We start from the raw sequence: 24,615 nt of genomic DNA, 5'->3' as shown, positions 1-24,615 counted from the left end.
GTTCCTAGAAGTTTGCCTAAGTACACTACACAATGAGATAAACCAGCCATTATCTGGTTCATCAGCCTTTGAAAGGTGACTGAAGCATTTCGGGGACATGGTATAACCTGGCTAGAGTAACTAAAGAAGAGGTTTCCTTTGCATTAACAATCAAGAGAACCCAGGAGAAAGTGAGGACTGCAAATGCTGGAGATCAGAGTCCAGAGTGTGGTGCTGGAAAAGCGCAGCATTCCTGATGAAGCGCTTATGCCCGAAACATCGACTCTCCTGCTCCTCAGATGCTGCCTGACCTGCTGTGCTTTTCCAGCAACACACTCTCGAATCAAGAGAACCTGCCGGTAAACCATAAATAAATCTATCTTTATCGCGTAAGCTGCTTTACCTGAACTCTCTGTGTAATCTTCCAGCCAGGATTGATATCGGTTAGGGGTTAGTTTTAGTCAGTGCCTTAACCTTTCAGTAGTCAATACAGAGCCTTGAGGAGGTGACAACTTTGGCATGAGTACAGTAGAGGCTGAAGCTCCTGCTGCTGGGACTTAGTTGATGCATCAGCAATTAGTGTCCTCCCAAACCAACGCTAGCCTTTCTGGGCCTACTGATAGGGTTCATAGCTAATGGGAGGGCCCTGTCCCACATCCACATCACAAAGACTGAGGGCTTTGGTGTGGCTTGTTTGCCTCTCTTTATTGCAGCTTTGTTAGAGCTGTACACATTTCTGCATCTGGGAGAGTGAATAAAAAGCCTCTACTTTCTATTGGCTGGCTGGATTGTAGTGGGTCTCACTCCAATTCATTCCCACTGCTACCCTCGTGCTTTAGGTTTGTGACAGTGGGGCAGACAATTACCTGCTTGTCCTCTTTTTGGCCTTGTCATGTTGACATGACATAGCCTTTTCCTTTTTCCCCTGATCTAGGCTGTCAATCAGATTATTGCCCTTCTGGGCCTTCTTTGCCACTGGATGGAGCCAACTGAATGGGACGTTTAAGAGTTCCCCTGGTGTTAGGAGGAGCACTAACACACAGTCTCCTGCTGAAAGGTTCACGTCCTGGTGAGTTTGCCTGTCTTTTGTTTCATAGCTGAAAATGTGTTGCTGGAAAAGCGCAGCAGGTCAGGCAGCATCCAAGGAGCAGGAGAATCGACGTTTCGGGCATCAGCCCTTCTTTTGTTTCATGGCTATCTCAGAAATTTTCAGGAGTTTCCGAGTCACTTCACTAGTTTTTGTGAAATATTTTTGGAACTCTACTGTGTAGTTAACATGGAGACTTTCTGCTATTGCTCCAAAAACCTCGCTTGGAATAGTTTCACAGGTCGTCACACTTGGCGGCTTTAGCATCGTTCGGATGGAATAAAACCAGTGGCCTCACTGGCAACAAACAGAAGAGATTCTAGCCTTTTATCCCATTCATAGGTTTACTCATGGTCTTATGCCCTGATCATTTTTTTTTATCGTTTGACAGTACAATCCAGTGCCCTTATAGACTGTGGGTGATATGCTAAAGGTTTCAGTTTGTTCACACCTATGACCTCCTGCATATTTTGAGCATGAAGTCTAAGCCCTGACCTAATGGACAGACTAGATTAGATCAAGAATTCGGTCAATTCCTTCACCAGTGTCCTGGTTGATATCGGTTTCAGGAGAACAGCCTCTGGGAATGGGTAACCATGTTCATGGTGGTCAATCCTATAGCCACGTTTTCTTTTGGACAGAGATCTGACATATTCCACTAAAGCCTTGTTGAATGGTTCCCCAACAGCCAGTCTGGGAATTGTAAGTGTTGTTCTTATTGCGGTTTGGAGTTTTTCCAAGATGTGGCAGTTCTAGCAACTTCTGCAGAATCTGACTACCCTGGAGCTGCGGCTATTATAAATACTGGTTTGACATGGGCATGGCTTTACGTATACTGATATTCCCAGCAGTTGGAATCCTGTGTGTTAGTGCAATGTTTTCCTACAGTACCTCAGTGACACTAGAGCAATAGCAGAAAGTTCCATGTTAACTACGCGGCAGAGTTCCAAGAAAGTTTCACATAAGCCAGTGAAGTGACTCAGAAACTCCTGGGTAGCTGCAGCAGAAAGAGCCTGTCATTTTCCCCGACCGCGTGCTCTCACGGACTGGGGCAGCCAGAGGAGGTTGAGTTGACAGTACGAACTGAAGCCTTCCTGCTTTGGTTCTCTGAACTCTTTTACTGGAGGCAACAATACCCCAAGGAGGTAAAAACAGAGCTGCCTTGGTAGCAGCTCCAACAAACTGACCCAGTAAGTAAAATCAATGGCTCAGCTCACTCCTGTTAGAGCCGATGCAGAAACAGTCCCTGAAAGCTGGAGTATGAAAGAGAAGGTACTGATGAGTTAATGGAGAGCCTGTCCCCTCACAGACCTGCACTTGTGAGGTGGATAGTCATCCACCAGGTAGTAGTGCCACTGAGGTGGTGTGAACAATATTATGGCGAGTGAACCTAGTTCAGATGGATGAGTATATGGATATGTGCAAAACCCACTTCTTGTGTGCAGGTCTGTGAGGGGACAAGATCTCTATGAACTCATCTGTTGCAGCTACTCAGTCTCTATGACCTCCGTGGGATTCTCGGAGACCCCAGGGGATACTGTTACCTTCGATACCAGCAACTCATTGCTGAGGAGCAGGGCAACTCCATAACAGTGAGGACAGCACCGAGGGTCAGTGATCACAAAACAAGGTCACTCTTCAGAAGTACACATTGGAGAGGAGTGGGCATCGACCCTCCTTCCATCCCTTTTCCACACTCCTCACAACTTGTGCACTCTCTAGTGCAGCCGGGTTCCACCTGGTAGAGTTTAGCTGGTGGTAGTATCACTCAGTATACCTGCCTGCCTCACTGAGGAAGTGGGACCACCTTTCCTTTGGGCAACGAAATTCCAGTAACTCCCAGGGATTTGCTTAATCTCATCCACATTCTCAGGAGTACAGGGATTCACAGCTGCAGTCTGAGCTATACCCAGGTAAGGAATCCAAAACAGCACATTATATTTTGTGTGTCATCTTACCAGTTGGAGGAAGACTTCAGTATTTTAATTTTGAACACTCCATTTGCCTTTCTAGCTGCTTGTTGCACTTACATGCTTGTTTTCAATGACTGATGCACAAAGACAACTAAATTCCTTTGTACGTCATCCTTTCCCAAACTATCAATATTTAAGTATTTCTCTACATTTTATTCTCCTTACCAATGTGGGCAATTTCATATTGATCCACATTAAACTGCATCTGTCATGTACTTTCCAATTCCCTTAACTTGTCTAAATTGCCTTGAGGCCCCTCCCATCCTCCTCACCACTCACAATTCCACACATGACAATAAAGGATATTCTATTCTAGTTTTGTGTGATCAGCAAAGTTGGGAATATTACACCGGATTCCCATCCAAATTGTTGAGCTATATTGTGCACAGCTGGGCCTGAAGCACTGATCCCTGTGGGATTCTATTTGCTCACCACCTTTTTTTCTGAAAATGATCCTTTTATTCTTACCCTCTGATTCTGGTCTGCCAACCAATTCTCAAACCACACCAGTATATTACCCCTAATCCACACCAGTATATTATCCCCAACCCACACCAGTATATTACCCCCAACCAACACCAGTAATTACCCCCAATCCACGTCCGCATATTATCACCAATCCACGCACGTATATTATCACAAATTCACACCAGTATATTACCACCAATCCACCCCTGTATATTACCACCAATCCACACCAGTATTTTACCACCAATCCACCCCTGTATATTATCACCAATTCACGCCAGTATATTACCACCAATCCACGCCAGTATATTTCCAACAACCCACACCATATTTTACCACCAATCCGAACCAGTATATTACCACCAATCCACATCTGTATATGACCACCAATCCACACCTGTATATGACCACCAATCCCCACCTGTATATTACCACCAATTCACAGCTGTATATTAACACCAATCATTCCAGTATATTACCACCAATCCACGCCAGTATATTACCCCCAATCCACGCCAGTATATTACCCCCAATCCACGCCAGTATATTACCCCCAATTCACGCCAGTATATTACCCCCAATCCACGCCAGTATATTACCACCAACACACATGAGACAATTACCACCGATCCACACCTGTATACTATCACCAACCCATGTCAGTATATTACCACCAACCCACTGCTGTATATTACCACCAATCCACAGCTGTATATTACCACCAATCCACACCTGTATATTACCCCCAATCCACACCTGTATATTACCACCAATCCACACCTGTATATTACCACCAACCCACTGCTGTATATTACCACCAATCCACGCCAGTATATTACCACCAATCCACACCTGTATATTACCACCAACCCACTGCTGTATATTACCACCAATCCACACCTGTATATTACCACCAATCCACACCTGTATATTACCACCAATCCACACCTGTATATTAACATCAATCATGCCAGTATATTACCACCAATCCACACCTCTATTTTACCACCAATCCACACGTGTATATTAGCACCAATCCACGCCAGTATATGACCACCAATCCACACCAGTATTTTACCACCAATCCACACCTGTATATTATCACCAATCCACGCCAGTATATTACCACCAATCCACGCCAGTATATTTCCAACAACCCACACCATATTTTACCACCAATCCAAACCAGTATATTACCACCAATCCTAACCAGTATATTACCACCAATCCAAACCAGTATATTACCACCAATCCACAGCTGTATATTACCACCAATCCACACCTGTATATTAACATCAATCATGCCAGTATATGACCACAAATCCACGCCAGTATATTACCACCAATCCACACCTGTGTATTACCACCAATTCACACCTGTATATTAGCACCAATCCACACCAGTATTTTACCACCAATCCACACCTGTGTATTACCACCAATCCACACCTGTATATTACCCCCAACACACACCTGTATATTACCACCAATCCACGCCAGTATATTACCACCAATCCACACCTGTATATTATCACCAATCCACACCAGTATATTATCACCAATCCACAGCTGTATATTACCACCAATCCACACCTGTATATTAACATCAATCATGCCAGTATATGACCACCAATCCACACCTCTATATTACCACCAATCCACGCCAGTATATTACCACCAATCCACACCTGTATATTATCACCAATTCACACCTGTATATTATCACCAATCCACACCTGTATATTACCACCAATCCACGCCAGTATATTACCACCAATCCACACCTGTACATTATCACCAATCCACACCTGTATATTATCACCAATCCACACCTGTATATTACCACCAATCCACGCCAGTATATTACCACCAATCCACACCTGTATATTATCACCAATCCACGCCAGTATATTACCACCAATCCACACCTGTATATTACCACCAATTCACACCTGTATATTATCACCAATCCACACCTGTATATTATCACCAATCCACACCTGTATATTACCACCAATCCACACCTGTATATTATCACCAATCCACACCTGTATATTACCACCAATCCACACCTGTATATTACCACCAATCCACACCTGTATATTAACATAAATCCACACCAGTATATTACCACCAATCCACACCTGTATATTACCACCAATCCACAGCTGTATATTACCACCAATCCACACCTGTATATTAACATCAATCCACACCTGTATATTACCACCAATCCACACCTGTATATTACCACCAATCCACACCAGTATATTACCACCAATCCACAGCTGTATATTACCACCAATCCACAGCTGTATATTACCACCAATCCACACCTGTATATTAACATCAATCCACACCTGTATATTATCACCAATCCACACCAGTATATTATCACCAATCCACAGCTGTATATTACCACCAATCCACACCTGTATATTACCACCAAACCACACCTGTATATTATCACCAATCCACACCTGTATATTATCACCAATCCACAGCTGTATATTACCACCAATCCACACCTGTATATTACCACCAATCCACACCTGTATATTAACATCAATCCACACCTGTATATTACCACCAATCCACACCTGTATATTACCACCAATCCACACCTGTATATTACCACCAATCCACGCCAGTATATTACCACCAACCCACACGAGACAATTACCACCGATCCACACCTGTATACTATCACCAACCCATGCCAGTACATTACCCCCATCCCACAGCTGTATATTACCACCCATCCACACCAGTATGTTACCACCAATTCACACCTGTATATTACCCCCAACACACACCTGTATATGACCACCAATCTACACCAGTATATTACCCCCAATCTACACCAGTATAGTACCCCCAATCCACGCCAGTATATTACCACCAACCCACACGAGATAATTACCACCGATCCACACCTGTATACTATCACCAACCTATGTCAGTATATTACCCCCAACCCACTGCTGTATATTACCACCAATCCACACCTGTATATTACCCCCAACACACACCTGTATATTACCACCAATCCACACCTATATATTACCACCAATTCACAGCTGTATATTACCACCAATCCACACCTGTATATGACCACCAATCCACGCCTGTATATGACCACCTATCCACGCCAATATATGACCACCAATCCACACCTGTATACTATCACCAACCCATGTCAGTATATTACCCCCAACCCACACCTGTATATTACCACCAATCCACACCTGTATATTACCACCAATCCACACCAGTATATTACCACCAATCCACAGCTGTATATTACCACCAATCCACACCTGTATATTAACATCAATCCACACCTGTATATTATCACCAATCCACACCAGTATATTATCACCAATCCACAGCTGTATATTACCACCAATCCACACCTGTATATTACCACCAATCCACACCTGTATATTATCACCAATCCACACCTGTATATTACCACCAATCCACACCTGTATATTACCACCAATCCACACCTGTATATTATCACCAATCCACACCTGTATATTATCACCAATCCACACCTGTATATTACCACCAATCCACAGCTGTATATTACCACCAATCCACACCTGTATATTACCACCAATCCACACCTGTATATTAACATCAATCCACACCTGTATATTACCACCAATCCACAGCTGTATATTACTACCAATCCACACCTGTATATGACCACCAATCTACACCAGTATATTACCCCCAATCTACACCATGTATAGTACCCCCAATCCACGCCAGTATATTACCACGAACCCACACGAGATAATTACCACCGATCCACACCTGTATACTATCACCAACCTATGTCAGTATATTACCCCCAACCCACTGCTGTATATTACCACCAATCCACACCTGTATATTACCACCAATCCACACCTATATATTACCACCAATTCACAGCTGTATATTAACACCAATCCACACCTGTATATGACCACCAATCCACGCCTGTATATGACCACCTATCCACGCCAATATATGACCACCAATCCACACCTGTATACTATCACCAACCCATGTCAGTATATTACCCCCAACCCACACCTGTATATTACCACCAATCCATACCTGTATATTAGCACCAATCCACACCTGTATATAACCACCAATCACGCCAGTACATTACCACCAATCCACACCTGTGTATTACCACCAATCCACACCAGTATTTTACCAGCAATCCACACCTGTATATTACCACCAATCCATGCCAGTATATTAACACCAATCCACACCAGTATATGACCACCAATCCACGCCAGTATATGACCAACAATACACATCAGTATATTGCCACCAATTCACACCTGTATATTACCACCAATCCACACCTGTATATTACCACCAATCCACACCTGTATATTACCACCAATACACGCCAGTATATGACCACCAATCCATGCCAGTATATGACCACCAATCCATGCCAGTATATGACCACCAATCCATGCTAGTATATGACCACCAATCCACACCCGTATATGACCACCAATCCACGCCAGTATATTACCACCAATCCACGCCTGTATATTACCACCAATCCACACCTGTATATTACCACCAATCCACACCTGTATATTACCACCAATACACGCCAGTATATGACCACCAATCCATGCCAGTATATGACCACCAATCCATGCCAGTATATGACCACCAATCCACACCCGTATATGACCACCAATCCACGCAAGTATATTACCACCAATCCACGCCAGTATATGACCACCAATCCACGCCAGTATATCACCACCAATCCATGCCAGTATATGACCACCAATCCACACCCGTATATGACCACCAATCCACGCCAGTATATTACCACCAATCCACGCCAGTATATTACCACCAACTCACTGCTGTATATTACCACCAATCCACACCAGTATATTACCACCAATCCACGCCAGTATATTACCACCAATCCACACCTGTATATGACCACCAATCCACACCAATATATTGCCGCCAATCCATGCCAGTATATGGCCGCCAATCCACGCCAGTATATGGCCACCAATCCACACCAGTATATTGCCACCAATTCACACCAGTATATTGCCACCAATCCACACCAGTATATTACCACTAATCCACACCTCTATATTACAACCAATCCATGCCAGTATATGACCACCAATCCACACCTGTATATTTCTACCAATCACACCTGTATATTACCACCAATCCACACACATATATAACCCCAATCCACGCCAGTATATTACCACCAATCCATGTGCTTTGATTTTGCATAATAATCTGTCAATGCGACTTTAACAAAAACTTTCTGAAAATCCAATACCACCACATCCTCTGTTTCTCTCTCACCTGTTAATTACATCCCCAAAATCTCCAAAGTGTTTTTCAACTCTACTCATCATAGAATCCTTACTGTGTGGCAACAGACTATTCTGCCCATCAAGTCCACAGCAACCCTCCAAATAATATCACACCCAGACACCCTATTCCTGTAACCCTGCCTTTCCCATGGCTAACCCACTATCCTGCACATCCCCAGACAATTTAGCTTGGCCAATCCACCCTAATCTTCACATCTTTGGGATGTGGGAGGAAACCGGAGCATCCAGAGGAAACCTACGTTGACACAGGGAGTATGTGCAAACTCCACACAGTCACCTGGAATCAAACTCAGGTCCCTGACACTGTGAGGTAGCAGTCTGAACTGCTGAGCCAATGTGCCTCCTACTTTTAAATCTATGCTGACTTTAAATAAACCTGTTGGTACTGTTTTAAGTCTTCTGTTATTCCATCCTTTGTAGGCTCCAGCACTTTCCCCGTGACTGTTGATTGGCTGTTAGCTTTCTCTAACCCTGTTTTTTTTAAACAGTGGGGCTACATTTGCCACCCGTTAATCTGCTGCGACTATTCTAGAATCAACAACATTTTGGAAAATGAAAATCAATATATCAACTATTCCCAAGGCCACTCCTTTGGTACCATGGGATATCGAATATCGGACCCTGCGAATTTGTCAGCTTTCACTCTCAGTATGAGATCTCAGCCGAGCACTTACACTCATTCATATCTAAATATGTTGCAGTTGGGGGAGTTGAAGTTGGAGAAGGAACATTTCGCAGTAGAAAAACTAAATGCAAATGGAAAAGCATATTATTGTATTAAATATAACTTTAAAAATTCAAGAAGATAAAATATACAAGTTTACATATTCACAAATTAACAAAGAACAGTTCAAAATTGAGCAGTGATTTCAGAAATGTTTTTGCTTATGTCAACTGCAGAAAGGCCTGTATTTCTGGGATGAACCAATAAAAAGGCAACAACGAATGATATCGGAATGATACAGGAGCATTAGAAAATCATTCAGCTTTGGAGCTGCTCTACCATTCTCTGGGATTGTGGCTGACGTTTTCCTCAAATGTATTTCCTGGACTTTGCTCCCCATCTCTTGATACATCTATGTATCAAAAAATTATCCATCTCTGTTTGGAAAGCTTCAAATAACCCTGCATCCAGAACTTTTTGGGGGAAAGAGTTAAAGGGTTTGACTACGTTTTTGTGTGAACATGATGTGTGCACAATTCTGCATTTCCGAGATGATCACCCACATTGATGTACTTTCTTTCATTTTAATAAATCCCAAACACACAGGCAGGCCGAGTCCTCGCTGAAATCAAAAATAGATGTGTTATTAGAAATAGCAAGGTCAGAAGTCACAAGACAGCAGGTTATAGTGCAACAGATTTATTTAAAATCACAAGTTTTTGAGGCGCTGCTCCTTCATCAGGTGCTTCCCCTCATTTCACCTGACCAAGGGGCAGCACTCCGAAAGCAACTTGTTGGCCTATAACCTGGTGTCGCGTGATTTCTGAGTTTGTCCACCCCAGACCAACACCAGCATCATTAAAATTGACACTGCACTTACAACATAACGGCAGCTTTGACAAAGGGTCAGTTAGACTCGAGACGTCAGCTCTTTTCTCTCCTTACAGATGCTGCCAGACCTGATGAGATTTTCCAGCATTTTGGATAACGGTAGGTGTGCCTGAGTTGGATGCTGGAGGGTGGGACTTAGGGTGTGGTAATGATAAGAGAGAAAAACACAAAGATGCCTTATAGATCTTTCTGTCTTTGCCATCAATCCTGTTGTGCTCATACACTAATGAAGCACATCATCAGGTAATTTCCCCTGTCATTTCAGTTGGATACAGGCAACGATGAAAGCAGACCTAACCCCCCCCCCCCGCCCCCCCAACACACACACACACACACACACACACACACACACACACACACACACACACACTCTTAACACTACAGAAAGTATAACCATCACATGCTTGACCACTCTTTCATTTCTCTTGTGTAATGATTGTTCACATTACAAATCTAGGCAGTAAAAATCACATGCAGGCTAAGATGTCCAACTGAAAGTGTCTTTGTTGGATAATAGAGTTGTATATCTCCACCCCTCCCCCAAAGTTGCTGCATAGACATTCTCCCCACACAGAAGAATACTGGGAAAGATGTACAACTTCATTGTGTCGGCTACCCTGGGAAAATCAAGCAGGTCATGGAACCTCTTGTCTGTGACTGGTCCGTCCAGTCAGCCTCCCTTTTTTTAATAAATCTCTCGGTGTTGCTGAATGCCACAGGCAAGGCTGACTCTAACAATAACCTAATCCAACTGTACACAAGCCTTCTCAAGTGCAAAGTCTTTCCGAAGCTTCAGGCCAGCATTCTTTCTCTTTCATTCTGATTGTCTCTTCGTATTTATTGCCTGATTTTAATGTGTTCTTGCCAAAACACCCCCCTTGACATTCAGCAAGCACTGAATTAATATCCAGCTTTCACAGTGACCCAGAGACATCTGTTTACTGATTAATGCACTCAAATCCACTCATTAAATAGGTTTGAAATTCCTGTTGTCTGAAGTACGAAATATAGTTTTATCAAGTCTCGATTTGTTGCCAGCTGATTCACAAATGATGTGGTTTCTACACCCAAATATAATTGCTGTGATGAACATTATCTTTACTTCCACTTTGTCTGCCAATGCAGATCTGGGTGTTTTATTTAAATCTAGTGGTTTTGTGGTGGGGAATTATACCAAGTGCCCGACACTGCCACAATATCTCAACTACATTCCACTTATCATAGATTCCCTACAAAGTGGAAACAGGCCCTTTTGCCCAACAAGTGCACACCGACCCTCCAAAGAGTATCCCACCCAAGCCCATTCCCCATTACTATACATTTACCCCTGACTAATGCACCTAACCCACACATCCCTGAACACTCTGGCCAATTCAGCATGGCCAATTCACCCTAACCTGCACATCTTTGGATTGTGGGAGGATACCCACACAGACATGGGGAGAATGTGCAAACACCACACAGACAGTCACTCGAGGTTGGAATTGAACCTGGGTCCCTGGTGCTGTGAGGCAGCAGTGCTAACTACTGAGCTATCATGCTGCCCCAAATCTTCAGTTCATTTCATAGAATTATTTGATTGCCTAATGAAACATTTATTATCCTTTGCAGCAACACTATTGTGATGTTGGTCTGGTACATCAGAAGCTAAAGAGGCATTGCAACACACTGGTCAGACTCGGTTTCACAGTTTTTATACTGTACAGCCATGTATAGCATTGTGCAGGTTATGGCTATCCATGGTTGAATGCTTTACATGTTCGATGGCTTTTTTATATTTTCTCAAATTATGAGTCTACTGTATTGCAAGTATGGGAGAATGTAGAGTTCACCTGCATTCACATGAGATAGTCCATGGGGGCTCAATAGTCACATGTTCTGCAGCTTGCACAGCTCATTTGGTTGTCTGTTGGCCAACTTGGAGTACATGTTGTTGGCTTCATTGTGTTTGAACAGATTATGGGTACTGGGTGAGCACTGAGCAAGATGTGGCCTTCCTTGAGTTATGTGTGGGACAGATTTATCGGGTTCCCCTGGTTTAGGTGGAGACAGATTGTGTGGTTCAATAAATGGGGTGTGTGCATTTCAAATTAGATTCCAGTAGCTGCAGAATTGATCCCATGTAATTGTGACAGCTGCTGTAAGAGCCATAAAGAATAGAACAAAAAGAATGTGATTGTGAGAATTTTCTGATTTTGAGGGACTTGATGTAGTGCATTATCGATAACCCAGTTTACAATAATTTGATTCTGAGCGAGTTTACAGTCAAGCATTAATTAACCAATCATTCTCAGTTGCTTTATCAAAGTTACATGCTTGGTGTTAAAGTGTGACGGTTAATATTCAGCACCTTTTTCAAAAAGAACATAGATTTAGAGAGCTTTCTGTTTGGATTCGACGTTCTTGGTGTTATACTAAACTTTCTCTGCATTTTCCTGTTGTTTGGGATTGTGTGAAATGTGGGAATAAGACTGTCATTCCATTGTCACTGCCTGGACCACCAATCATTCCTAACTAACAGTTATTATCTGAACATTTAGTTTACCCTCTGGATTGACATTTACCTTTCATTAAGACATTAAACTGAAGAGCCCTGTCTGTCCTTTGCATGTAAAGGATTGACCTGGCAGATTCCAAAGTCCTGATTAATACTAATACTTGAATCTGTTTCTTTTCATGTTGATTATCTGGTTATCATTGTATTGCTGTTTGTGAAGATTGTTGTGTGCAGCTTACCTATGTTAATGCTATGACTGGGACCTGGCTCTCACTCCAAGATGCCGCTTCCTCACAAGGAACCAGGGCAGTGCCAGCCAGAGGAGGAACCATCTGCAGGCTCTGGAGGAGTCACCTTTCAGTGTCCTCACCACATAGAGGAGACCACAACGGATACAGTAACTGACGTGTGGAAGTGCAGGGAAAACTCTGATGGATGTTGCAGGCTCCTTTGGGGCCTTGGATGGAGGTGAGGGAGAGGCTGTGGGTGTAGGCTTTGTATCCTTTGTGGTGGCAGGGGAAGGTGCTGGGAGGGGAGGATGGGCTGGTACGAGGCATGGACCTGACAAGGGAGTCATGGAGGGAATGGTCTCTGCGGAAGGGTAGGGAGCAAAACATAGCTCTGGTGGTGGAGTTTGTTTGTAGGTGATGGAAAAGGCAGAGGATGATGCGATGTATACAGCGGTTGGTGGGGTGGAAGGTGAGGACAGGAAAGTTCTGTCCTTGTTGGGTTGGGAGGAGTGGGGTTCATGGGCAGGAAGTGGATTAGATGCGCTGGAGGGCATTGTCGACAACGTGGGAGGGGAAATTGTGGTCTTTGAAGAAGGAGGCCATCTGGGCTGTTCTATGGTGGAATTGGGAGCAGATGCAGCAGAGGCGGAGGAATTGGGAATAAGGGATTACATTTTGACAGGAGGCAGGGTGGGAGCAGATGTAATCCAGGTAGCTGTGGGAGTCAGTGGGTTTATAGAAGATATCCATGTTGAGTTGGACACTCAACATGGAGATGGACAGGTCCAGGAAGGGGAGGGAGGTGTCTGAGACGGTCCAGGTGAACTTGAAGTCGAGGTGGAAAGTGTTGGTGAAGTTGATGAACTGCTCAACCTCCTCACGGGAGCACGAGGTGGCGCCAATACAGTCATCAATGTAGTGGAGAAAAGATGGGAAATGGTCCAGACTAACTACGGAAGAGGGACTGCTCCACATTATTCTCCAACATTCTCCTACAAACAGACCCCACCACCAGATTCTGTAAAGACCATTCCCTCCATGATTCTCTGGTCAGGTCCATGCACCCAGCCCCCACCTTTCCGCTTCCCCTCTGGGCACCTTCCCCTGCCACCACAGGAACTGCAAAACCTACGCCCACACCTCCTCCCTCACCTTCATCCAAGGCCCCAAAGGAGCCTTCCACATCCATCAAAGTTTCATCTGCACTTCCACCAATATCATTTATTGTATCCGTTGCTCCCGATGCGGTCTCCTCTACATTGGGGAGACTGGACGCCTCCTCACAGAGCGCTTTAGGGAACATCTTCGGGACACCCGCACCAATCAACCAAACCGCCTTGTGGCCCAACATTTCAACTCCCCCTCCCACTCTGCCGAGGACATGGAGGTCCTGGGCCTCCTTCACCGCCGCTCCCTCACCACCCGACGCCTGGAGGAAGAACGCCTCATCTTCCGCCTCGGAACACTTCAACCCCAGGGCGTCAATGTGGACTTCAACAATTTTCCCAGTTCCCCTCCCCCACCTTATCCCAGTTCCAACCTTCCAGCTCAGCACCATCCTTATGACCTGTCCTACCTGTAAATCTTCCTTCCCAACTATCTGCTCCACCCTCCCCTCTGACCTGTCACCTTTACCCCCACCTTCATCTACTTATTGCCGTCTCAGTGACCTTCCCCCAGACCCACACCCCCCTCCCATTTATCTCTCCACCCCCTCGACTCACAGCCTCATTCCGAATGAAGGGCTTTTTCACCCAAAATGCAGCACCCATCTCTCCACCCTGCAGCAACCATTACCCCCAGCCTGCAGCACCCATCTCTCCACCCTGCAGCACCCATTACCCCCAGCCTGCAGCACCCATTACCCTCAGCCTGCAGCACCCATTACCCCCAGCATGCAGCACCCATTACCCTCAGCCTGCAGCACCCATTACCCCCAGCCTGCAGCACCCATTACCCCCAGCCTGCAGTGCCCATCACCTCTGACTGCAACACCCATTACCCCCAGCCTGCAGTGCCCATCACCTCTGACTGCAACACCCATTACCCCCACCCTGCAACACCCATTACCCCCAGCCTGCAGCACCCATTACCCCCAGCCTGCAGCACCCATCACCCCCAGCCTGCAGCACCCATCTCCCCCACCCTGCAGCACCCATTAACCCCAGCCTACATTACACGTCATCCCCAGACTGCAGCACCCATCTCCCCCACCCTGCATCACCCATCACCCCCAGCATGCAGCACCCATTAGCCCCAGCCTGCAGCACCCATCACCCCCAGTCTGCAGCACCCATCACCCCCAGCCTGCAGCACCCATTAGCCCCAGCATGCTGCGCCCATCTCTCCACTCTGCAGCACCCATTACCCCAAACTGCAGCAGCTATCACTCCCAGCCTGCTCCACCCATCTCCCCAGCCTGCAGCACCCATCGCCCCCAGCCTGCAGCACCCATCACCCCCAGCCTGCAGCACCCATCACCCCAGCCTGTAGCACCTATTACCCCTAGCCTGCAGCACCTACAATCCCCACCCTGCCGCACCCCTCATCCCCACCCTGCCGCACCCCTCACCCCCACCCTGCAGCACCCCTCACCCCCACCCTGCAGCACCCATTACCCCGACCCTGCAGCACCCATTACCTCCAGTCTGCAGTACCTACAATCCCCAGCCTGCAGCAACGATCTCCCCAGCCTGCCGCACCCATTATCCTCCACCTGCCACACCCATCACCCCCAGCCTGCAGATCCCATCATCCCACCCTGCAGCACCCATTACCCTGACCCTGCAGCACCCATTACCCCAGCTTGCAGCACCCATCACCCCCAGCCTGCAGCACCTACAATCCCCAGCCTGCAGCACCCATCACCCCCAGCCTGCAGCACCCATCACCCCCAGTCTGCAGCACCCATCACCCCCAGCCTGCAGCACCCATTTAATCCAGCCTGCAGCACCCATTACTCCAGCCTGCAGCACCCATCACCCCTAGCCTGCAGCACCCATCCCTCCACTCTGCATCACCCATTACCCCAGGCTTCAGCACCAATCTCTCCAGCCTGCAGCACCCATCACCCCCAGCCTGCAGCACCCATCACCCCAAGCCTGCAGCACCCATTATCCCCAGCCTGCAGCACCCATCACCCCCAGCCTGCAGCACCCATTACCCCAGTCTGCAGCACCCATCACCCCCAGCCTGCAGCACCCATTACCCCCAGCCTGCAGCACCCATCACCCCCAGCCTGCAGCACCCATTACCCCCAGCCTGCAGCACCCATCATCCCCAAGCCTGCAGCACCCATCATCCCCAAGCCTGCAGCACCCATTACCCCCAGCCTGCAGCACCCATTACCCCCAGCCTGCAGCACCCATCACCCCCAACCTGCAGCACACATCACCCTAGTGTTTAGCACCCATCTCCCCCACGTGCAGCACCCATCACCCTAGTGTTTAGCACCCATCTCCCCCACGTGCAGCACCCAATTGCTTAGTGCCTGTGGATAAAGCTGATGGGGGCTCTCTGTATTCTATCTCTGTATGTGATCCAATAGTTAGCCCCAGAGGAGGAGGGCCTTGACCTCTGACTGATGAATACATCTCGCTGACTGAATTAGCCCTACTCCGACCCTGACCCTGACCCTGACCCTGACCCTGACCCTGACCCGCTGCCCAGAATGTACAGGCAATGGATTTCCAACTCGAGACCGCTCTGGTTGTGTGACTGATCATGGCTAAACCTTTGGAGTGGGATCAGAGTCTGCTGAGTCATGATCTCGTAACTCTATGGAATAGCTACATATGTACCCAGTATATTCAGAAAACTAGAACAGGGGCCTCTCTTCCAACCTCAGACAAATCCGAAAGGTTTTAGAGCCAAATGCAGAATCCTTGCCATCCAATAGAAGTGCTAGGAGTCCTTTATTAGATGTATCTATTTCGAAATAGTAATCTTGGTCATAATTGTTATGAAATTGAGGGCACGTACTGTACCTTTTAAGAGAGAGTGAAAGCTGTTTTGCACTAAAAGTTTCCTGGTACCTGTCGTGTGACTGACTAGCAGTCTCAGAGTGTTCTGGAAAACTGAAAATATGTAACATTGAAACAAACACCTGCGGTTTGGTTCCTATGTTGACAACCATTCAAACTTAATCAATCAGTTTAAAATATGTCCCAGCTTAATAAAACCCAATCAATTTTGGACTTACTGTTTTGCCAACATCAAACCAATGAGATGATCCGATGTTTGGGGTAAAATGCAGCAGGCATTTTGACAGTTGGCCATAAAGACCAACTGCCATCGACAGATAGTAACTACCAGCAAAACACACTCTATCAATGGGACCCTTTTCATATGAAACAACTTTACAACAAAAGACCAAAGATGACCCAGGGAGATCTGCAGCCAGAGGGAGACAGACACTAATGATGGCAGCCACTGTGTGGTTTTGAAATGAAGTTGATGTAATTTTAATATGGATGGTTATTGGAACAGTACATTGTTGGAGGCTAATAACAAGCAGTTAGGAGAAAGGAGACTTTAGAGTTGTAAATAGCTGTTGTTTAATATTCACATTTAGAATAAAGAATAAATGATAGTTTTTCTCTAAATCCTGGAATTTGGGAGTTTGCTGTAACTCATACTTTAACAGATTACGAGGAGAGGTGAGCTTTTCTGGGTGTTTGGTTTAATTAGCAGAAGGGTTCACCATCGTGTCATAACAGTTCGGGTGCTCAGCTCCATGCTTTGGACAGGTTTACACAGATCCAGTCTGAAATTTGGACAGATTTGAATAGATTTGGGGTTTGAGAGATCCCAGCAGATTTAAACACTTACCAATTAGTGCCCTAGATCTTTAAATAAAATGTAGGTGAGACAACTTGTTTAATCTCGGTGACCTGTGGTTGGTTCAATTAAAAGTGAGAGAAATGGCTCTTAAAATTGCTAAAGAAGTTCTGGGGGTTTGCAGATGATTCTCAAGTTTGCCAAGAACGTTTAGAAAGTCAGAAGAAGAACCCACTTTTAGAGTTATCAAATAGACACAATTCTAACCTAACAGGGGACCAAAGGAAAGCTGAAATTGTCAGGGAGTTAGTCTAGCACTTAGGTGTGTCAGAGAAACAGACAAGTGTAGTCGAGTTAGAAAAAAATTAAATTACAATTGAGGAAAAAGGAGTTAGAAGATAAAGAAAGGGAGAGAGGAAAGAGGAAGAGAGAGGGAGAAGAAACAGAGAGGAAAAAGGAGGAGAGAAGGTTCTTAGCTGAGCAAAGAAAGAGCGAAAGAAGAAAGGGAGAGAGAAAGAAAGAGAAAAGGAAAGAGAATTTGAACTTCAGAAGCTGTGAATTAGTCAGGAAAGTCAAGTTAACAGGATGGAGATGAAGAGAGAAGGTAATGATATATACAAATATATTAAAACAGTGCTACATTTTGATAGAAAGATATCAAAGTCTTCTTAATTTCATTTGAAAAATTGTCTCGGCAGATGGAGTGGTCCGAGGATTTATGGGTAATGCTAGTTCAGACTAAACTGGTAGGCAGAGCTAGTGGGGTATTTGATGCACTGTCAGATGAGGTGTCAAGAGATTATGAAGAGGTTAAACAGACTATTTGAAGTGCTTATGAATTGGTACCAGAAGCATATAGACAGCAGTTCAGAGACACAAAGAAGGTACCAGGGCAGACTTATACTGAATTCAAGAGAATTAAGGATAGTAATTTTGATAGATGGGTTCAGGCCTTAAAAATAGATCAGACTTATGGGGCTCTAAGAGAGATTATTCTGCTGGAGGAGTTTAAAACCTGAATTCCAGAGATGGTAAGATTTCATGTGGAGGAACAGAAAGCTCCGGAAGTGAGAAGGACAGCAGAGAGGGCAGATGAAGATACATCAGGGCAAAGGATGACATTTTGCTTCTATCAAGAATTTCATCCTTTTACTACTTTAAAAAAACTCAATCAAGTTTGTGAGACATGATTTGCCATGGACAAAGGAGAAAGTGAGGACTGCAGATTCTGGAGATCAGAGTTGAGACTTTGGTGCTGGAAAAGCACAGCAGGTCAGGCAGCATCCAAGGAGCGGGAGAATTGACATTTTGGGCATAAGCCCTTCATCAGGAATGAGGCTTGTGGGCTGGGGGGCTGAGAAATAAATGGGAGGGGGGTGGGGTTGGGGGAAGGTAACTGAGAATGTGATAGGTAGATGAAGGTGGGAGTGAAGGTGATAGGTCAGAGAGAAAGAGAGATCCTAAACCATGAAACCAAGAGTAGAGAGCACTGGTAAGATTCTGGATTAGTGGGGCTGGAAGAGCACAGCAGTTCAGGCAGCATCCAAGTAGCTTCGAAATCGACGTTTCGGGCAAAAGCCCTTCGTCAGGAATAAAGGCAGTGAGCCTGAAGCGGTGAGAGATAAGCTAGAGGAGGGTGGGGGTGGGGAGAGAGTAGCATAGAGTACAATGGGTGAGTGGGGGAGGGGATGAAGGTGATAGGTCAAGGAGGAGAGGGTGGAGTGGATAGGTGGAAAAGGAGATAGGCAGGTAGGACAAGTCTGGACAAGTTATGGAGACAATTACTGAGCTGGAAGTTTAGAACTAGGGTGAGGTGGGGGAAGGGGAAATGAGGAAACTGTTGAAGTCCACATTGATGCCCTGGGGTTGAAGTGTTCCGAGGCGGAAGATGAGGCGTTCTTCCTCCAGGCGTCTGGTGGTGAGGGAGCGGTGGTGAAGGAGGCCCAGGACTTCCATGTCCTCGGCAGAGTGGGAGGGGGAGTTGAAATGTTGGGCCACAGAGGTGGGACATATAAAGTCACAGTGCTGGTTGTTAAAGAAAGGCATTGTGGGAAAAGATGTGGTAAAAGAAGCTAAGCCGGTAGTAATAGTGAAGGTAGTAAAGGAGACCCCAAGAAGAGTGGAGGTGCTGCAGGAGAGTGCATAGCCTCAGCAGGGGCTGGGTGTGGAGTTAGTACCTGATCTCGACAAAGAATTCACCTCTGTGGTAAAGTTTACTCTGAAAGAACAGGGAGAGGACAAGTTATAATTTTGAGAGATACAGGATCTAACCAGTCACTGATAGTAAGGGACAAGTGAACATGCACTCTTTCTGATCTGTTACCTGAGAGTGTGGTAATTTGTGGGATAGATGGACAGAAATTTAGCATTCCCCTATGTAAGATCAGGTTGGAGTGCCAACTCAATACTGGGGAAGTTACAGTGGGACTGATCGACAGAGTGTCAGTTCCAGGAATTCAGTTTGTTCTTAGGAACAATTTGGGAGGACACCCCTTGTTGTATGGTTAGGCCACTGTTGGAATATTGTGTGCAATTCTGGTCTCCTTCCTATCGGAAAGATGTTGTGAAACTTGAAAGGGTTCAGAAAAGATTTACAAGGATGTTGCCAGGGTTGGAGAATTTGAGCTACAGGGAGATGTTGAATGGGCTAGAGCTGTTTTCCCTGGAGCATTAGAGGCTGAGGGGTGACCTTATAGAGGTTCATAAAATCATGTGGTGCATGGATAGGGTAAATAGACAAAGTCTTTTCCCTAGGGTCGGGGAGTCCAGAACTAGGGGGCATAGGTTTAGGGTGAGAGAGGAAAGATATAAAAGAGACCTAAGGGGCAACTTTTTCACGCAGAGGATGGTACGTGTATGGAATGAGCTGCCAGAGGATGTGGTGGAGGCTGGTACAATTGCAACATTTAAGAGGCATTTGGATGGGTATATGAATAGGAAGGGTTTGGAGGGATATGGGCCGGGTGCTGGCAGGTGGGACTAGATTGGGTTGGGATATCTGGTCAGCATGGACAGGTTGGACCGAAGGGTCTGTTTCCATGCTGTACATCTCTATGACTCTATGAACTGAATATTATTTAAATAGAGAAGGATTGCAGAAAACTACAGTCCTGAGGGAATTGGAAGTCCTCACTCTCAAAATCACAAAAGGTTAGCAAATACGTTCAGTGGATAAATGGGAAGGCAAATCAAATGTCGCCTTTTATTTCAAAGGCAATGGAGTATAAAATTAGAGAACTCTTGTTAAAAATGCTACACAAAACACTCATCAGCTGATACACTGTGAACAGTTTTCAGCCCTTTCTCTTAGGAAAGATATACTGGAGGCAGTTCCAGGGAAAATTCACTAAACTGATCCTGAATATGGAGGGATTATCTTATATGGACAGATTGTGTATTTTGGTCCTGTACTCATTGGAGTTTAGAGGAATGAGAGTTGATGGGGGTGGGTGCGGGGGATGTAGAAAGGTTGTTTCTCCTTGTGGGGAATCTAGGACCAGAGGACATCATCTCAGAATGAGAAATCACCCATTTACAACAGGAATGAGGAGGGTCACTGGACCTGAAACGCTAACTCTGATTTCTCTCTTCTGGTGCTGCCAGACCTGCTGAGCTTTTTCAGCAATATCTTTTTTTGTTACTAAATCACCTTATTCTGTCACTGGTATAATGTTAGCGTTATTGATAAGAATTATCAGTGTCAACACACAAGCCAAGCAATAGAAAGGTAATATTTTTTCCAAATGTGTGAAAAGACGGTAGAGATTTGCTAGATTAGAAGATGGAGCCCTATAACGACAGAACATTTGTGAAGCCAGTAATTAAATCTTTGTAAGCATTGTGGAAAATAACAGTTTTGCTTCATAGTTGGTGACATGAGTGTCAAACATATCTCACATCAGACCCGTTTCACTCAATTAAAATGGCATTAGATCAACAACCTCCATGGCAGCTTCCAAATAATAAGCCATTTTTCAGTACCCGAGTGTAAACATTGCAATAAACAGGAAGGAGCAAGTGTGATATTGATCGTTCCAAACCTGTCCAATCCAGCCTAGGACTATCCTGTCTACATGATTGAGGCCTCTGCCCCCAGTCAGATAATCTTATGGGAGAGGTTTAACAAAAAGCCTTATTACGTTTAAAGAAACTCCCAAATGTTCCTCTCTCAATGTGTGGAGGCAGATGGGTAAACTTTAGGTGATTGGAGTAATTGACACTCCAAATACTAACTTCACAGGAATTGACCAGTGTTCAATCATCATCAAGGGAGTATTTCAATAACACATTTTTCGTTTTGTTTTCCTCAAATATTGTTTTATCCGCCTGAAAGATCAGAGTCCTGCTCGGGTAGAGGTATCAGCTGCAACACAATCCCAACCTTGGATTAAGTGGGAATTCTTCACTGTGAAGGTAACCTTTCAGTGAATGGGAAGGTACTGAACCACTGAAGGATCACAGAACAGCCCAGACCTGTCTTAGTACACAGCTGTACCATTTCCACTGGGAGATAGTATGTCACGATCAGAAGTGGGAACATGGCTGACTTTCACCTTTCAATAGTTGATTGCTGTTTCAGCAATATGTAACAGGATGACATTGTTATATTTGAGTTAAGAATAAATGGCAGCTCACACAGTGCACATGGATACTCCATGGAATTGCTCTCCACAGAAAGCAGTTTCCTGAACATATCCTACTTAACAAACTGGGTAAATGGTGACAAAGCTGAAATTTATTTCATACAGATTTCATACTACCAAGTGACATATTGCAGTAGGGCTATCAAATAAGAAGATTTGTGAATATTATTTCACAGCAAAACAACATCATGTATGAGAATTTAGGAACATCAGTTATGTGACACTGTGACTTTGCTGTTGTTACTGATTGTGATGATATGAGGTGTTAAGATAGGATAGTAGTAATTACATTAATAGGAAAATCAGTTCTTGGTCTTGAGGAATCACCTTTCCATAAATAGAGAAATATTCTGGATGTAGGTTTGCTCGCTGAGCTGGAAGGTTTGTTTTCAGATGTTATGTCACCATACGAGGTAACATCATCAGTGAGCCTCCAGATGAAGCACTGGTGATGTGGCCCCTATTTTATTTGTGTTTAGGTTTCCTTGGCTTGGTGACATCATTTCTTGTGGTGATGTCATTTCCTGTTCTTTTTCTCAGGGAGTGCTAAATGGGATCCAAGTCAATGTGTTTGTTGATAGAGTTCCATTTGGAATGCCATGTTTCTAGGAATTCTCGTGGGTGTCTCTGTTTGGCTTGTCCTAGGATGGATGTGTTGTCCCAGTCAAAGTGGTGTCCTTTCTCATCTGTATGTGAGGATACTCGTGAGAGTGGATCATGTTGTTTTGTGGCTAGTTGATGTTCATGTATCCTGGTGGCTAGTTTTCTGCCCGTTTGTCCAATGTAGTGTTTGTTACAGTCCTTGCATGGTATTTTGTAAATGGCCTTGGTTTTGCTCATTGTCTGTATAGGGTCTTTCAAGTTCATTAGCTGCTGTTTTAGTGTGTTGGTGGGTTTATGGGCTACCATGATGCTAAAGGGTCTGAGTAGTCTGGCAGTCATTTCTGAGATGTCTTTGATGTAGGGGAGAGTGGCTCGGGTTTCTGGACATGTTTTGTCTACTTGTTTGAGTTTATTGCTGAGAAATCTGCAGATTGTGTTCATTGGGTACCTGTTCTTTTTGAATACACTGTATAGGTGATTTTCTTCTGTTATGAAAGAACAATGACTCTCACTAATATCTTTACATGTAGGTGAGGAAGGACAGCACTTCAACTGGGACAACACATCCATCTGGACAAGCCAAACGGAGACAAGTATGACGATTCCTAGAAGCATAGCATTCCAACCAGAAGTCTATCAACAAACACACTGACTTGGATCTCATTTACTACCCCCTGAGAAAAAGAACAGGATATGACATCATCACAGGAAGTGATGCCATGAACCCAAGGAAACCTAAACAGATAAATAGAAAGCAGGCCATGCCACCAGTGCTTCATCCTGAGGCTCACTGATAACGTTACCTAATATGGTGATGAAATGTCTGAAAACAAACCTTCCGGCTCAGCACATCTACACCCAGAACCTTAACCTGAGTAATGAATCTTCTCAAAACTCGCTAAGACCTATGGGTGCAATATGCTAAAAATGGCCCAAAAATGGGAAACCAATACCATCCGACAGAGCACCACCCATGAACAGCTGTACTTCCTGCACGAATGCCTCAGGAAACAGGTACTACCTCAATGTCTTAAATACAAGCCTCCCCTTAACACCCGACTAGCCAAAAGAATAGCAGAGCAAAACAGTTGCAGAATGTTTACAGAAATGATTAATGATGCCCACAACAGACTCCATAAATACAACCGGGCAGCACGGTGGCACAGTGGTTAGTACTGCTGCCTCACAGCGCCAGAGACCCAGGTTCAATTCCTGCCTCGGGCAACTGTCTGTATTGAGTTTACACATTCTCCCTGTGTCTGTGTGGGTTTCCTCTGGGTGCTCCGGTCTCCTCCCACAATCCAAAGATGTGTAGGTTAGGTGAATTGGCCATGCTAAATTGCCCTTAGCATTAGGTGGATTAGTTAGGGGTGAATGTAGGGGAATGGGTCTG

General features: G+C 45.0%; 1 long non-coding RNA gene across 1 annotated transcript; it reads left to right on the top strand.

Annotated features, from left to right (window-relative positions):
* Positions 1 to 911: 911 nt before the first annotated feature.
* Positions 912 to 24,615, top strand: LOC140491818 (uncharacterized). The gene is made up of 3 exons (XR_011963437.1): positions 912 to 1,048; positions 10,527 to 10,569; positions 23,753 to 24,615. It is a non-coding gene; the product is annotated as an uncharacterized lncRNA (long non-coding RNA).

This window comes from Chiloscyllium punctatum, chromosome 20 (genome assembly GCF_047496795.1).
Source record: "Chiloscyllium punctatum isolate Juve2018m chromosome 20, sChiPun1.3, whole genome shotgun sequence".
Taxonomy (NCBI): domain Eukaryota; kingdom Metazoa; phylum Chordata; class Chondrichthyes; order Orectolobiformes; family Hemiscylliidae; genus Chiloscyllium; species Chiloscyllium punctatum.
The sequence above is the reverse complement of the archived record's forward strand: the minus strand, read 5'-3'. Positions and strand labels throughout refer to the sequence as shown.